We start from the raw sequence: 17,651 nt of genomic DNA on the forward strand, positions 1-17,651 counted from the left end.
TCTATCTATCTATCTATCTATCTATCTATCTATCTATCTATCTATCTTAGTTGACCATTGAGCAATGCAGGGGTTTGGGGTAATGACCCCCTGTGCAGTCAAAAATCCACGTATAAATTTTGATTCCCCCGAAACTTTACTAATAGCCTACTATTGACCAGAATACAATACAATAATATAAAGAGTCAATTAACACATATTTTGTATGTTTTACGTATTATACACTGTTTTCTTACAATAAAGTAAGCTAGAGAAAAGAAAACGTTATTAAAATCATAAGGAAGAGAAAATACATTTGCAGCACTGTATTGTTTTTTTATTAAAAAGAAAATCCATGTATAGGTAGACCTTCACTGTTCAAACCCTCTTGTTCAAGGGTCAACTGTATATATACATAAGGAGATTAAATTTCTCCTTTAATCTTAATATTTTAATATCATTTTGATAAATAACGTGTAATAATTATATAATATTAATGTACTTTGAATAATTTTTATTCCATGATTTTAATAATCTTTATTTCCATGATTTTCTTTCTTTCTTTTATTTATTTATTTATTTATTTTTTAAAAGATTTTATTTATTTATTTGAAAGAGAATGAGAGAGAGCATGAGAGGGAAGAGGGTCAGAGGGAGAAGCAGACTCCCCGCTGAGCAAGGAGCCTGATGCGGGACTCGATCCAGGGACTCCAGGATCATGACCTGAGCCGAAGGCAGTCGCTTAACCAACTGAGCCACTCAGGCGCCCCTCCATGATTTTCTAATATAAAAGTAATGCCATGCAGACATCAGTAAGAGAAGAGATAACAGAGAAACAGTGTCCAGGGACAGGGCTGTGGCCTGAGTCAGAAGATGAAAAGTCTGGTTCTGGCTGAGGGCCTGCGAGTCTGGGCCATCTCTCTGAGGCCAGAACATACTGATTCTTTGATTGAATGAACTAGGAATCATGAAGTATCAAGAAACTCCCACGGAGGTCAAAGCTTTGGGGATTGTGGAGGCCCGTAATTGAGCTGTTCAGGTGCAGCTGACTGACTGAGGGTTAGCAGGGAGATGAGGGGCTGGAATGTTCTGACTGCTTCCATGACTGCATCCAGGTGATAAATTAAGGGAACAAAGTGACAGTTTATAACAACCTTCTCTCTCTTGATTTGGGCCACTGGTCATAAGAGTTCTCCCTAATCCATATATAGATTATATATCTGAAGAGTAAGCAGGCATGAGTCCTCAAAGAAAGGGAGCTTTTGGCAAAGCACATTTAAGCATCGTATAAATATCAAAGAACAACTTGTAACAAAGGATCTGACATGAGTCTCTTTCATCACCAACAAGTTCTTTCTTGGAAGGGGCACAAAGACATTAGCACACTTTACACAAAAGCAATAATAGTGTTATTGATGCCTGAATCTCCTCACAAAAGGGAAGAAATCATTTCACTCAAGTGTCAAGTGGGTCTCAGGTCCTTTTTGAGTATTTTCCTGATGTTTCCCATTGGAGTAGGAGAAAATTGAGACTTAGTCAATGTGTATTAAAAATAAAACAGAAATGTCCTTGGGTCAGAAATGGCCCTCAGATATTGTATCTTTTCTGGGGGACTTATAATCAAGTGGCAGGCAACCTCAGTGACTTTGATGATGGAACTTAACTGGGGAGGCCACCCTGGCAGATGCCCATTGACCAGAAGACTTCAGACAGATCAGAAGGAGCTCTGTATCATTCAGCAACGATCTCAGTCAGTAGACGTTGGACACTGTGGTATGTATGCCACGCTTTTAGTCTGTGGCAACGTCCAGTGAGGGACTAGCCCTTGAAATGGCACAAAGTGTGCTTGTCATCTGCTGGTTTTCTGCCTGTTCCCTTGCTACTATGAGCCCAGTTTTCCTTTTGAGAACTGCTCCTTCATTGCATATAGTCCTGGTGAGACTGTCAGTCAAGATCCCTGGATAAAGTTGATTGGAAGATCAAGCAAAGCTAATCAAATGCTCTCTTTCAGAATTTAAATCTAGCGCAGAGGGTTATGAGGACACAAAATAATTGGAACTGATCATTCAAATTGGAGCAGGTGACATTTTTTTCTACCTGCTCAACCACAAGAAAAATTCTACAACCAGACAGATGACCTCAAAATTCACCAATCCCACCATCATCATTGACAAACTCAAGTTATTACTGCTAGCCATGAGGAATTTGCATAAATGTGATTATTTGTGAGCCAGAACAAATGTGGTTCAGTCCTGTGATGGATGCTAGTGCTAGTCTCATTCTTTCTTTTAGAAAATAATCAAGGCAACCAAATAAAAATAACTTCACTTTGAAATCACATCAGTCATAACTTTGTAGTATTAACTATGAGAGTCCCTGTACACCTTCTAGGAATATGATGGTTAAAAAAAAAAAATCAAGCCTATCACCAAGTTTTCAAAGACATGCATGATCTTTAGCATTAAGAGTTCTGGCTTTTGTCACAGTGTGTAAACCCATTCTTACAAGTTTTCTTCTCTTGCCATACTGCAAGATACTTGCCACACTACGCCAGTCTGCAAACCCAAGTGCAAGCCCGCGTCCGTTCGGAAAGGCTCTGCCACGTGGTGGCGCTGTGGTTGTGCCTTTAGTGAAATCGCCGGCGTTTTCTTTTTAGGGAAAGGTTTGATCAAAACGTGAAGTAAAACAAAACAAAACAAATAAAAACCTATTCACTCCTCAGCTTTCGATTGTCTTAGGAAAAAAATGTTCTTTTTAGTGTTTTCTCTACATCCTCCCTGTGTCCTCTTCCTGTTCCTGGGAACTGCAGGTGCCCTTGACTTTCGCTCATGCAATTGCACCGGCCGGGACCCCAAAGTGGAAGTCTTGGCCGAAGCTGCCCAATTCTAAACAATAGGAGGCTGGTTTAAAGATACTCTTGATCCCTTCCTATGACTGTTCCTCTCTTTGCCCATGCAGAGTCCCTCCATCCTCTCCATAAATGAATCACCGGGAGACTTCCAGCACATCAGCTTCCTGACCAACAGCTTGCTCACTCATTCTCGCCAACCTGAAATAAAATGTACTAATGTGAGAAAGAAAAACAAGGTCTAATGGATGGAGTCCTGGGATGAGATCATTCAAATTTAAACTCCAAATGTACACAAAGAACATTGTCACAGGGTAGGGGACACTGTGGAATAGCAGTGTCTTTTGCCTCCCCGGAGCCTGTGTTTTCTCTTGAGAGAAAGTTGCCTTAAGGTAGAGGAACGTCCAGTTCTGCATAGCTGGAGAAAGTCTGATGCTGGTGATTTCTAATAGAAAATTCACGGGAAGCAGAATAACATTTCAGCGGAGCAATATGAAGAGGAAATTAGAAGTTGATTGTTAAAGAAGGATTTTTTTGATAAAAGAAAAAGCTAAATTGTACATTATTTTCTCTAGTCATAGAAGTATATTAGATTTCTATTGCTGTGTAACAAACTTCTGTGAACCAAGTGGCTTAAAAAGTACCCATTTATTAGTTCACAGTTCTGTTGGTCAAAAATCTGGCCATGACATGGCTGGGTTCTGTGTTCAAGAATATCACAAATTTGAAATCAGTATGCTGAGCGGATTGGGTTCTCTTCTGGAGACTTGGAGGGGGTAAGAAATCTGTTTCCAAGCTCAGTGGTTGCTGGCAGGATACATTTCCTTGTGGTTGATTGTCTGACTGAGGTCCACATTCTCCTGTTAGCTGTCAGCCAGGGGCTGCTCTTAGCTCCTCGCTGCATGGCTCCCCATCGGCAATTCACAACATGGTTTTTGCTTCTTCTAGGCCAGGAAGAACATGTCTTTCTGACTTCTTCCTCTAAGACTAGCCAGAAGGGGAAAAAATCTCTCTATTTTTAAAGGGCTCATGTGATTGATTAGGTCACACCCACCCAGATTATCTCCCTTTCTTAAGATTGACTGATATGGGTTCTTAATGACATCTGCAAAATATTTTCACAGCAGGGTCTAGATTAGTGTTGGAATATCTGGGAACTATGTGTATACCAGGGGTTGGCGTACTATCTCCACAGATCTCATAACTCCACTCCCTCACACCTGCTCTGATCTCAGCATTTAGCAAGGCTTGGGGAGGTCTCCCCAATGTTCTCTGCCTTAGGAAGAGCTGTGGTTTTAATCCTTATGCACCCTCCTGGGCTGAGTCAGAGATATAAAAGTTAGAGCTGGACAAGGTATTAGAGATGCAGCCCAATCTTTCCGAAACCAGGAGAGAGAGGGTCCAAAACCACTCAGGGTCACACAGAGGGTGACCAATCTGGCTCCACCCGATGTCTTCAGATCCCCAGTCCTAATCTCTAGCTTCTTCCAACTACCCAGCACTGCTCCACGGTGGGGTTTCCCCCAGGCTGAGAGGAGGTGAGGAAGATAACAATTCAGTAAGTCTTTAGTAATACTGAATATTTTAAAAATAAAACTAAATATTTTTTAATTTAAATAACTGTCCTTTATTATGAGATTATACTGCCCACTTTTTATTTTCCACTTTCTTTTTTTAGTAGTGGTGAGGGATGAGCTAGTTGAAGTGCAGAGAAATGATTGGTATTGTTATTCCGTAATTCACTTTTTAGCCATGAATACAATGCAGGTCTTTTGATTCCCAGATCAGGACATAAGAATGGCGTCATGCTCTTCAGAGTGTCAGATAGATCCTTTAAAAGAAGAAAAAAGGGGCGCCTGGGTGGCTCAGTTGGTTAAGCGACTGCCTTCAGCTCAGGTCATGATCCTGGAGTCCCTGGATCGAGTCCCTGGATCGAGTCCCTGGATAGAGTCCCTGGATCGAGTCCCTGGATCGAGTCCCTGGATCGAGTCCCTGGATCGAGTCCCGCATTGGGCTCCCTGCTCGGCGGGGAGCCTGCTTCTGCCTCTGACCCTCCCCCCTCTCATGTGCTCTCTCTCTCTCATTCTCTCTGTCTCAAATAAATAAATAAAATCTTAAAAAAATAAATAAATAAAATAAAATAAAAGAAGAAAAAAGAAAGCTACATCAAAAATGAACATACTATAACCCAACTGTTTTAAGTCGTCATTTGCTTTTTAGTTATTATTTGTTATCATTGTTTAGAAAGTTCATTACCTTTTAAATATTCAAATAATATTACAACCACTGTCCCTGTCCCCTGCATACTACATATGCTGTAGTGGGGAAAAAAATTAGGCCTAGAAGAATCAATTATCATTATTAAGGTCATTGATATTCCAGTGACCATCAGGAGGAAGCCACAAAGCCCCTGAATTTCTAATCTATTTGATCACCTCAGTTTCTGACATGTTCAGAATACACTTTAGGCATGATAATTATTTTTCCTACTGGATTGATAAGTGTATTTCTAGGGATTATTAAGAATTCGTAATAGGATGAAGAAAATGACTAAATACATCCAAGCTATCATTTAGTGACGGCTACTATGTGCCACCAGACACTCATGCATTTTCTCTGATTCACTCATCAACCTGCAAGGTAAATGCTCTTCACTCCACATGTGGATCACAATTCAGAGAGACGGAGTAACTTGGCCACAGTTAGAAATTTAGGACATGGCGGAGCTGTAATCGATTTTAGGACTCCGTAGTCCAGGTTCATTCTGCTCCGGCGCGTGGGACCATCAACCGCTTCTGAGCAGGGGCATATATTTTTACCACCACATAAGAATAATGATTATTTTCCCAGCTGAGCGATTGGACCGCAGCCTCGAAGCCCTAGCCCCGGAATCAGGAATGAGGTCTAGAGTCGGGCCGCTTGGTAACTGTGATGGACTCAGGTGTGAATTGCTTTGTTCAGGTCACTGAGCCTCAGTTTCCTTGTCTGTAAAACAGGGTGACAGGATAAAGGGATTCCCATGGGTGGCTGCCCCCCTGGATGGCGGGCCCCCTTGCATTTGGGTTACCTGGTCTTAGTTTATTTGTTTATTCAATCACTTCCTCTCTTGCCCCTGCCCCTCCTTCCCTCTGGCCTTTTGCTCATTACTTCTGTGTCTGTTTCACCTGCCCCTGCTAATATCAGTATCCCTGTGACCATTCGCAACATTATTACACTGTTTCTGTCCTATTTACTGGTATGGCTACTGCCCCCCATGTCACTCTTCACTTCCATAGCACACATCCTCTTACTTGAGTTTCAAAATCTCTATGAGATGGTTATTATGGCCTCCATTTTACAGCTGAGAATTAAAATGATTGGAGAAATAGAAAAAAAATTATTAGCGGTCACATTACTAATCTGTGGTAGGTATAGCATTTAAAACCGTCTTCAAAACCCAAGATCTTTATCATAATGACCAACATGACATTTATTCGATTCTCCTTATCTGGTGTTTGCTTTAATGGAAAAATGATCTTTTAAATATGACTTGATAGACATAAAATGGACTTTCCAGGAAGACGTGCTCTATTTATCCTGTGACCTCCCTGATCCCTGGCACCCAGGCACACACTCCTATTGAGTATGTATATCGGGGTTTGAGAAACTGAGGGAAAAGGATCTAATACTGGGGTTCATTTGTTCAGATCTTTATGGGATTCTGTTCTGTGACAGGCACTGTGTTAGGTACTGCAGGTAGAGAGGTGAGTAAGACACGGTCCCTGCCCAAGGGCAGGGAGGAAATCAACCTTGTTTGGCAGTAGCTGTTCCACAGGCTTTTAGGGTGGGAGAGGCGGGGGGTTGGGAGTGGTGGGGGGGGGGCGGTTCCCACTTAGTCAGCTCCTGGAAAGGAAAGCTGTGAGAACTCTGTGTCCCATTCCTGTATCTCAGTGAAAGATGTGCAAAGCACAGTCCTCAAACTGGGCTACCTGTAGATGCTGCCCAGTTTAGGGACAGTGATTTTTCTTTGAAATGAAAGAATTTGGCTTTGGGGCCTAATGCAGGAAGGGGATATAGAAGGAGCATTAAGAAAGAACTTTCCCTGAGGCACTGAGGAGAATTTGGCTGCAGATGATTATTTTCAGTGATGAAAATGAGCATGAGCTCAGAAACCCAGAGGCCTGAAACAGAGTAGGGAAGACAGATACTGTTTCTCAGTGACCAGCCAGGGATGTGTGTGTGTGTGTGTGTGTGTGTGTGTACGCACACGTGTGTGAGTGTGTCTCTGTGGGTGCATGTCTGTGTGCATGTGTGCACATGGCCACGCAAGTGTGACATGTGCGTATGTTTGCACGCATGAGAATGCATGCATGTCTGTGTGCATGTGTCTCCATGCACATTTGCATGCCGTGTTCATGTGTGTTGTGTGTGCATGCCTGTGCGCGTGTGTGTTTGTGAGTGTGCACACATGCACCCTGGAAGGGAGTCGAGCAGGATATATTTCCACTGACGCTGTAGGAAGATGCCTCTTTGCTCGTAGCCCAGAGCGGGGAGATACTGGAAAATCTATGAATGGATGTGGCCAGAACCCATGGGGTTAGAAGTGATGCAAATTTTTTAGATTCACAATATTTTTGATGTCTAACAATTTCCCAGATAACTTACAAAGCTGATCGGCCCCGAGATCGACAAGGTATATGAGGGAGCGGGGTGGAGATAAAAAGGGGTTTACTTTCTGTTATTATCTATGCTTTTCTATAATGCAGTCTTCTGCGTCTCCTTGTGCCCCCTACTTGCCAGAGAAATTGCTTCCTTTGTCTGAACTTGTTTACAGCAGATGCCTTATTACAGCCAGTGTTTTAATTCTCATGAATACTGAAAACAAAATGAAGGGAGAAAAAAACAACAATAAACAGTATCTATCTGCAAACATTTTTAAACAGAGCTGGAGGAGATGACAAATATATTTCAAAATGATTTTAGTTGGATAAGGAGGCTGGGAGTCTGGCCTTTCCCTGAAGGAGTTAAGTCCCTGGGGCAGGGATAATTATGACTATTTGTGTTCGTTATACACATAGAGCTGTAAGGATCTGTTGTCTTTCTCTGTGGTATATGATTTCTATTCAGTGGGCTTCTGCTAAAACACAGATTTTATATTTACTTCCAAAGCTGATTTTTGTCCTTTTTCTTTCATCCAAAACTGAAATATTGTATTTCAGTGACTGGTTTGATAATAGTGAAACTCCAGACCTAGAACACAACCTATTTGTTTATTAACCTTAAGAGTTTATTTTCATCTGTGCAGATGAATGTGATCTTGTATTAAAAAAGCAAGCAGGGCCTTCCTTCCTTCATCGACACCTGATTAAAAACAAAAACCCTGAATGTAAATCTAAACTCGGAAATGAACAAGCTCTGGATGTCTAATTATTGACAAAAACCTCTGGTTCTCAGAAGGCAGTCTTTGTACACAGCTGCGACAGGCCTTCTCGAAGCCCCACGGCCACTATACCCAGGCCCGGGCCGCCGTGCCATGATCCAGCTTTTGGAGGAAGAAATGCCTCTCTTAGCTCATTAATCAGTAACTCACAGAACCCACTAATCAGGAAGAGTAGCAAACACCGCCTGCCTTCCCTTCACCTTTGCAGTGGAGCTGTCTAAAGGAGCTTGGAGTCATGTAGCATTTAGCATTTGGTAAAAATCAATGTACTGGGAAAAGGGAGAGATGCTGAATATCTTGGCACCCCTGGCTACTAACAGCCACACCTTGTTCCTTGCAAAGGCCACAAGACATTGGAGTTAAAGATGAACTCCGTGTACAGCACAGAAGTATCCTGGCCGACCAGGACAGAGCTGGAGAGGGACAGCATGTGCCTGAGGACAAGGGGCTCAGAGAATAGGATGTTAGAATCCCATTGAGGGCCTCGCTGAGAGTGAGGGAGTGCAAAGAAGCGAAGTCAAGAGGGCTCTGATGGAGGCCAAAAGACCACTTTTACAGAAAATGGTGTAGGGAACTTTTGTGTAGGCAAGCATGAAGAGAGGAGCAAGTTAAACTTCGAAAAGGTAACCGAAGGACAACAACCTGGAGTGACTTCCACAGTAAGGAAGCTAACACAAAGGCAGGGGTGGGAATGAGTCACTGAGAATTACTGACCATCAGCAAAACCGTGGGCAATTCGTGGCAGTCCAGACTGGGTGAAATATTCCCTAAGAGGGTGTTGATTTATAGTTATAGGTGAATTATAAATAGGGAGCATGGGAGGGAATAGAACATTCAGGGAAAATGGGAATAAGACAGTGTTCTGGTTCAAGCAAGCAAGAAAGAGCCTTTCAAATGGGAGATAGGACTCAGGTTTTCCTTTGGTTCCCCTATCAGAGTAATGGTTGCTCTGAATTGTTTGGGGCCCTGAGTCACATGGTTAAGTTCTCCAACTACATTTCTGATGGGCGCACATGAAGATATGTGAACACGAGGTAGGGAGTCGTGGTGTTCCTGAAGCTGGAACGTGTTGGGGCTAGACAGGACTTTGTGTATCGTCTCAGAGAACGCTTCAATCACAGATGTGGAAACTGAGTGTCGGCAAGGTGAAAAGACATGGCTACAATCCACTCAACCGGGCAGAGCTGGGGTGGTAGCAGATCTCCGGAGTTTTTTCCATTCTCTCTGTCTCCTTTTAAGTTTGTTCTATTCCCTTGAGACGAAGACTACATCTCTTTTATTGATCTAAGAGATTGATTCTTTTAGAAAAAGAGTTACCACACCTATCTAAACACCAGAAGAAAATGCCCATCCCCATTTTGTTCTGTTCAAAGCTCCCACGCATCACACCATCCACCAGTGGGAGGCAGCATTTTCAGGCCCCACACTGTGGTTTTATACAATATGCCAAACAAATGGCAGTCAAGTTGAAGGAAACCAGATCCAATAGGGACTCCCATAACAATAAGGCTCATCCGATCTCCAAACTTAGTTACTTAAGCCTTACTTTAAGGCATGAAACCATGACTTCTCACCAATGAATTTATTTGTTCGTTACTCATTTGAGAACATCTGAGCTTCCACCACGTGCCAAGCAGTGTGCCTGAGCGAACCGCGGAGATGCACTTCCCATCCCAGACGTGTGACATGGAGCATGCGGTGTTGCAGGGAGAGAGCCAGTCACCCAAAACCACCAGTGCGCACAGCAGGAACACATGGAGATCAGTGCTATGGGCTGATCAAGTGTGTCTGCCATAGTAACTGTATTCATGCAATCTTAACCTATTAACAAGCCTAGGGCTAGTTGAAGGCCAGCTAGAAACCTTAGATCCAAATAAGCAAGCTACCCATAGCATGAGTAGAAGAAAGATCTCATTTATAGCCTCTTGTTTGTGTGTCTCTACTTATTTAGTGGTTTGACTTGAGTCTGCCATATTGTTTTTTTTTTTAATTTTTTTTTATTTTCAAAGGCTCTCAAAGCACTTACAGAAGCCAGGCAACTCCATAGTCTTTATAGTCACCATTGTTCTTGTTCCGTTGAACCACCCCCACTGTTACAAAAACTAGTGATTCCTCTTCTGTCCATTCAGCCCAATCTACCACCCATGGAAATCTTGGTAACTCTGACACTGCTTCAGGCCCAGGCTCGACACCACAAATTTACAGATCTAAGCCATCTACCCAAGGTGGAAGCGGGTCCTCTTGAAGGAGAACCCTGCAATGCTACTGCAAATACACACAACGCTCAACCCCAGTCTTCCCCAAAGGGACCTTCAGCCTTTACTTGGGGAAGAGGAAATACTTAGAAATTTTGAGTGTTTTTAGACACCAAAATCTGGCTTGACATTCAGAAGCTGATTCTGTGGTTAGAGTGATTAGAGCCCACGATATTAAAGGCCTGACCTGAGTCTCTCTGGTATTGGATTTGTTGGGTTCATGGGTCCGCTCTGTGGTTATTTACTCATTTCCTGAGTGCGTAATTGGTGTGGATGTACCTAGCAGCTGGAAGAGCCCTCAGATTGGTTCCTTGGCCAATAGGGGAATAGACATTATCATAGGGAAGACTAAGTGGAAGCCCCTAAAACTGTTCCTACTTCTCTCCACTACCTAACCCAGCCAAGAGAGTAAATCACACCCTAGGAGAAACTGCAGAGATTAGAGCCAACATTAAAGACTTAAGGATGCAGGGGTGGTAGTTCCTATTATGTTCTTATCCAATTTACTTGTAAGGCCTTCACAAGACCTCCATGGATGCGGTGCATAAATGGACCCTAAACTGAATCAAATGGTAGTTGTAATTGCAGCTGTTGTGCTGGATGTGGAATTTTCACTAGAACAGTCTCTGGCATTACATACGCGATTACTGAACTGGCATCTTCCCTAGTCCTATTAGTAAAGAAGACCCAAAGTAGACCATCAACTCTTCAGCCCCAGGACTCCATTAACTCCCTTGTTTTCTGTCACAGATAATTCTCAGGGACCCTAATCAATTGGTCTGCTATAATGGTCAACTATATTGATGACAATATGCTAAGTGATCAGGTAGTGGCAAGTACTGTGTATTCCCTAGAGACACGTGGGCCAGAAAGGGAGAGAAAAACACCTTGGGGATTCAGGGACCTGCAACACCGGTAAAGATGTCAGGGGTTTAGTGGTCTGGGGACCATTGCCATTTCCTCTGAGGCAAAGGACAAGTTGCTGCCCACGTACTCCTACCAAAGAAGAGACACAGCTCTTGGTGAGTTTTGTTTTGTTTTGTTTTGTTTTGTTTGGATCTTGGAGACCACATATACTGTGCTTAGGATTACTGCTACCATGAACTTATTGGATATCTTGCGAGGCTGATGGTTTGGGGGCCAGAGTAAGAGAGGACTTTGCAACCAGCTCGTGTGACCAACAGATCTGACGTTGTATGTCATCTCTGTCTGGTCTGAAGAGCAGAGTCAAAGCACAGATGCCTGGGATCCTTAGGCAACATCATACAGACCCATACCACATACCTAGTGTGTCAGAGAACTACTTGCCATTTGTAAGAGCAGCTTCTGGCTGGGCTGTAGTTTAGAGTGAGTGCCTGATCATGGGACACCAAGTTATTGACCAAGGCTTCCCGTCATAAGCTAGGTATTATCACAACCACCAAACAAAAAGTTTGAACAGGTGCAATAGCAATCAGCTCAGTAAGTCCAGAGAGATATCAGCAACCTGAACAAGTGGGTTAGATTCCCATATCACTTACTTTTGTTGCACCACATCCTTTCTCTTTCAAATTACATCTATGATCTCACAGGTGGGGTGGAGTTCTCTATCACCAGCTAGCAGAGAAGGAAAACCCGAACACGCTCAGAAATGGATTGGCTATATATGTTGCCGCTAGCTGAAAATGGGCTGCCACCACACCACTACCCCTCAGGAAAGCATAAGAATCTCTGCACTTCATGATAATGCCCACTAGACAGCATCCATGGTAAAGAAGACACTAACCTGGGAGACAGGATGACTTGTCCAGGGGCTATCAGTCAGTCTCTGTCCATGGCCATTCCAGTGCTTTGTCAATACCATACACTTGGCATAGCCCAAGTGGCAGGGGTGGAGTCTAAGCACAGGTTACGGAGTTGGGCCCCTCACTAAGACTGATCTCGTTGCAGCCACTGCTCAAGTGGCCAAAAGCGGAGACTGACACTGAACCCAAGTAAGGCACCATTCCTTGACGACAAGTTGATTACCTAAAAATCCTTCAACTCTCAAGGAGCAACCATATCCTTTTGAAGTTGAAAGTATGGGTTTACTTTTACCAGCACCATCATCTGAGAACTTACATGGGATACAACAAAACATCTTAGACAAAGGGACACTTGTCACAATTAATGAGGGTAAGATCCACCAGTCCTAACATATGCTGTATGACCTGGAAGTAGACAGCCTGATAGAATGATGAAATGGTTTATTAAAGACTCCACAAAGGCATCAGTTTGGGGCCAAGGCCTTGCAGGGCTGGAGCACTAACCTCCAGGGTGTGGTGTAGACGATGAACAACCAGCTAGTATTAAGGCATTGTGTTCCCAATACCGAGCACGGACAGATGTGAGAACTAAGGTGTCTGGAGGGAGGCTTGGCCTCTCTTCCATCTTCCCAGCTATGAAATTTGTGCTTTCTATCCTAGCAACTTCAGGCCCTATTGAAAAAGAAATCTTGTTTCTCTGACAGAGGAAGATGTTTTCATCAGGAGGCACAATAAAGATTCCACTGTGCCTAATTTTTGGCTCCTCATGCTAGTGGGTCATTAGGCAAAGAAAGGAGTTGTCATATTGGTAAGGGTACTTGAACCTGATTACTGTGGAGAGGCAGGATTGCTGCTAGGCAATTGCTCCTAGGATGGCTTTTGAAACCCAGGGAATTCCCTGAAGTGTACCTTGGTTCTTCCAAACCTGGTAATAAAAGTAAATGGCCAGTGTCAACAACCATGGTCCAACAGGGGTAAAGCAACTAAGGGTTCGGTTCCCCTGGGAATAAACTTCTGAGTTTGTCCATCGGTCAAGCCATCCAATCTCAAGGAAAATTCCAAATGGGGGGGGGGGGGGGAAAGCTATAAATATCCTTATAGCATTGGGATCAGTCACAGCAGCTGGGGCTGTGCTCCACCATCACTGTGGAGTAAGTGTTTTGTAGAATTGCAGGGGACCACCATCTTGAAGGTTCGGTGACAGACTGGACTCCCCGCAAGGAGCAAGTGAGTTTCAGCAGTGCAAGGACTAGCTCTCCTAGACAGCTCTCGTGCCCTGCCTCAGATCGTCTCTGCCCATCTTTTCATTCCAGTTGCTATCGTGATACGTCTTAGGTACAGGGGTAACCTGACTGCACCTTCTTTCAGCTGAACTATCTCTCACTTTCTGCCAGTGGTTCTTTGCAGCTACCACCTGGCTGTCTGTGGAACCCGCTCAGCCATTTGATGCTTATGCAGGCATGCATGTGCAATGGGCTATCTTGAGCCATGGGTGTAGGAGCTAGTGGATAAACAATTCTTTTTCCCCTTGAGTAGACAATGCTGACTCTCGTTCTATCGTTCTTTAGAAGGTCCCTGACAGGATCCAGCCCCAGGTGCCCACAACAGGGAGCAGGTAGATACAGTCACTTGGGCTGGCTTTCCTTCCTCCCCCGAGTCACCCTTGTCTCCACTGTACTGTTATTCCTTGGGATTGGCTTCCAGTATAACTACCCAAGTGCAGGTTTTTGCTCAGGCTCAGCACTGGGGAGTGACCACTAATTTAACTGTGCCCCCTTTATGGAGTGTGGGAGTGGGCATGTATTCCCAGGATTATATTCACTTGCCGTTACTGTGTTCAGAAACTCCTGCTCTGGCTGTGCATTTTATTTTACTCCTCTGGGTTTTGCTTTGCCCCGTATACTCCATTTTTCTCCCTTATTCTAGATATTTCCCCCCTGAGAAGGTGTTCTCCTTTTTACTTCCCCAAATACTCAGCCCTGATATCTGTGTAAAAAGAACCATTTGTGAAGGTATATATGAGATGAAATTCTTACCCTTTTCCTTCCTTTTCCACCACTAGAAATTACTAGAAATTGTGTACCATTTGAAAGGGGAAAATTATTTGTGGGATATCCAGAGAATTTTAGGATTTATTAATGTACAATATTCATATAGACTCTGTGGCAATCCTAATTTAAATAACCAGCTTACCCATGCTGCAGTATGATTACTTAAGTTTTAGAGACAGCCTGGTTCTCTATAAATAATTGTGCTGAATTGATTATTCAGGAAGATTTTATTTTATTCTAGAAGGATTTGCATCTGTTCTAAATCAGTGAGTAGCAATTCAAAAGAGCTACTACTTGATTTTCAGTATCAGTCAGAATTCAGAAAACCAAAGCCATGCGTTCCACATAGCTCCTGTACTGATTAATAAGTTAATAGTGTTATTTAAATAGTATGGTGGAGAGAGAAAGGCATATCCCCATTTCCCTTTTAGCTGTATACACATATCTATAGCATGTGTAATGGTGTGTGTGGTGGGATCAATCTCATTCAATTAAGTTCCCCTTCAATAGTATCTTCCAAGTGATGAACACCACAGTGTGTTATAAATGCCTGATAAAATTAATGCTGAAAAAATTCTACAAGAACGCAAGTCAAATAGAGTAACTCCAGATCAGATTTGGAGTATAAAATTGAAAAATGTATCACAAAAAGGGCCCCAAAGAGACAGCTCCAAGAGGAAGGTGAGTGGAAAGATCCTATCTCAGATATGTTTTTGCTAGCAGAATCAAAGATGCAACCACTATCAGTGGATTTCAAGATATGTCATATAATAGAAAACTTCAGGGAGACTCAGCATTTTTTCCAGTATGTCAATTTTAAAGCAAAATATAGAGGTCTATTTATTAAAATATTTTAACCTTCTAAGATACTTACAGGGTATCAAAAGCTGTGCTCCTTCAAGGTATCCGCTAACTATTAATCTATTTCCCAAAGAGAATGATAATGCGAATTAGACCTAAGATATAGCCTCCATGTTCTTTTTTTTTTTTTTAAAGATTTTATTTATTTATTTATTAGAGAGCGAGCGAGAGAGAAACAGCATGAGAGGGGGGAGGGTCAGAGGGAGAAGCAGACTCCCTGCCGAGCGGGGAGCCCAATGTGGGGCTCCATCCCAGGACTCCGGGATCGTGACCTGAGCCGAAGGCAGTTGCTCAACCGACTGAGCCACCCAGGTGCCCCAGCCTCCATGTTTTTACTTGTTTGTTAAATTTCATTTTCCATCAGGTATTTGAAATATCCATTTTTTTCATCTCCCTCACAGACACACACACACAAGCCCATTATACATATATATATATATGCAGTATTTTATAAACAACAATTACAGCTTCATATTCATCCAAGTATTAGATTGCTGTTTTCCATGATTTATACCTTTAGACAAAGGCAGGGTTTTTTATAAGCAGTGTAAAAAAAAAATAAAAATAAATTGAACTTTCCCATCAAAATGTAAAACATTTCCTACCACTTAGTAATGTTGTCAAAAGATTAAAACATTCTCCACTGATCTCCAACGACCCTTTAATTCGTTTTATGAGTGACAGTAATTATAAATATCCCATATTATTTGCATATCAAAAATACTTAAAAGATATCTAAGTAACGGCCATTTGTGAAAGGTATGGTGTCAATTTGGACGTATCTGAAGTTTCTGTTAAAACCAAAGCTTTTAAAATTTGAGTTCCACAGAGAAAATCAAACATTAGTCGTCTGTAGGTCTGGCACGCAGATGAGCTTGACGTTTCATTGAGAACTTAAGCCACAACCTTTTCATCTTTTCGCTCCTAACACCCAACCCACTGCCTGACCCAAAGCGGTGTTTCACAAACCCAGGGGGAACGAAAGAAAACCTCAGTGTAGTAATCTGCCAGTGAGCCTCGCTATGCCCCCTGTTATTTCTGCTTGTGGATCATTATTTATTTTTGGAGTCTTCTCCCAAAATATAGACCTTTTCCCTTGGCCCCGACAGGCAGTTCATTGTCTAGAAGCCCCTCTCCATGGAACTTGAAAGCATATGGAAAGCCTGCGCCAGAAAAACAGACACTGGCTGCAAGGGGCAAGTCCTGCGAAAACAGCGTTGAAGAGCGTGTGGACGCTCCAAAGCTTGTGTCTGTCCTCAAGGGACTGACCGCGCAGTTCGCCGAACAGAGGGAAACCACGTTTGATTTTAAAGGCAAGATGCTGGTGTACCAGCAGTACCGGAAACGGAAGGGAAAGGAAGGAAAAAGAAACAAGCTAAAGAAGGGGAACAGATCGGCACAGAGTAGAAGCAACAGGAATGAGACAGGGGCGGTAAGGTGCACGAAGTGGGAGGCGGGCTCTCATGGCAGGCTCAGGCTCCCTCGGCAGCAAAGAGAGTGGGCTGAGGAGACACTGGAGGTATGAGACCGGCTTCAGCTGTACCTCAATAGAAAACATTTAGGGAGAAGGCAAACTAAATTCCATTCGTTTGGATTGTCTCAAAGGACATCAATATTCAATGTCATGCTTAAGGCCACCTAACAGCTAGCCGTCCGGGACCCATTCGCTATTGTTCAGAGGAGAGCTGATGTTTATTACAGGGTAGAGTGCGGATGGTAGCTGAGCTGTGATCACGTGTTGCATAGAAGCTGTCCTAACACTATGGTTCAAAAACTTCCCCTGGTTGCCAGCAAACACCTCCGTTTGAGCTCAATGCAAAACTGAAAAAAACAAATGATTACATAAGCAATTGCTGCTGAGTTGTGTGAGACAAGACAGTAGAAGGCTAGGTGTAACTAGTTAAAAACAAAGGAAAAACAGAAAGCCATGAAGTTACAGAACAGTTCTGCAGCTTTTTCCCCTCCTGAAAAGAGGTTAGTCCCTTAAATAGTTTTTTTTTTCCCCCCCAGGGCTGATGAAATTGGCCTATTTTGGCAAAGCTTGCTAAATTCTAGCCTAGCAGGGGCCGGTGAATCAAGTGCCTGAGGGTGTAAGAAGAATAAGAAAAGGCTAACTGCTGTTCTATGTGCAAATATTTCAGGCTTCAACAAAATAAAACCCCTGATGATGGAAAAATTCCACTCTTCTAGAGTTTTCATCGGTGTCACCGTTTCTACACTGTTTGTGGACTGTAAACTCTTATGTAAAGGGACATAACATTGTTAATCCCCTTTACAATTTTGTTCACTTTATTTCTTGATCCCAGACCCCAGAGAGTGGACCTGAGTAAGCTGTCCTCCCAGAGAAAGGGCAGAGGAGATTGCTCTGGTAGAGTTTTAATATTGAAAAGCCGATATCCTGGGAAGCCGTCAGTTTCAGGCAAACCAGGATTTTGCTCACCCTGATTTCTGATT

This window comes from Neomonachus schauinslandi, chromosome 14 (assembly GCF_002201575.2).
Source record: "Neomonachus schauinslandi chromosome 14, ASM220157v2, whole genome shotgun sequence".
Lineage (NCBI taxonomy): Eukaryota > Metazoa > Chordata > Mammalia > Carnivora > Phocidae > Neomonachus > Neomonachus schauinslandi.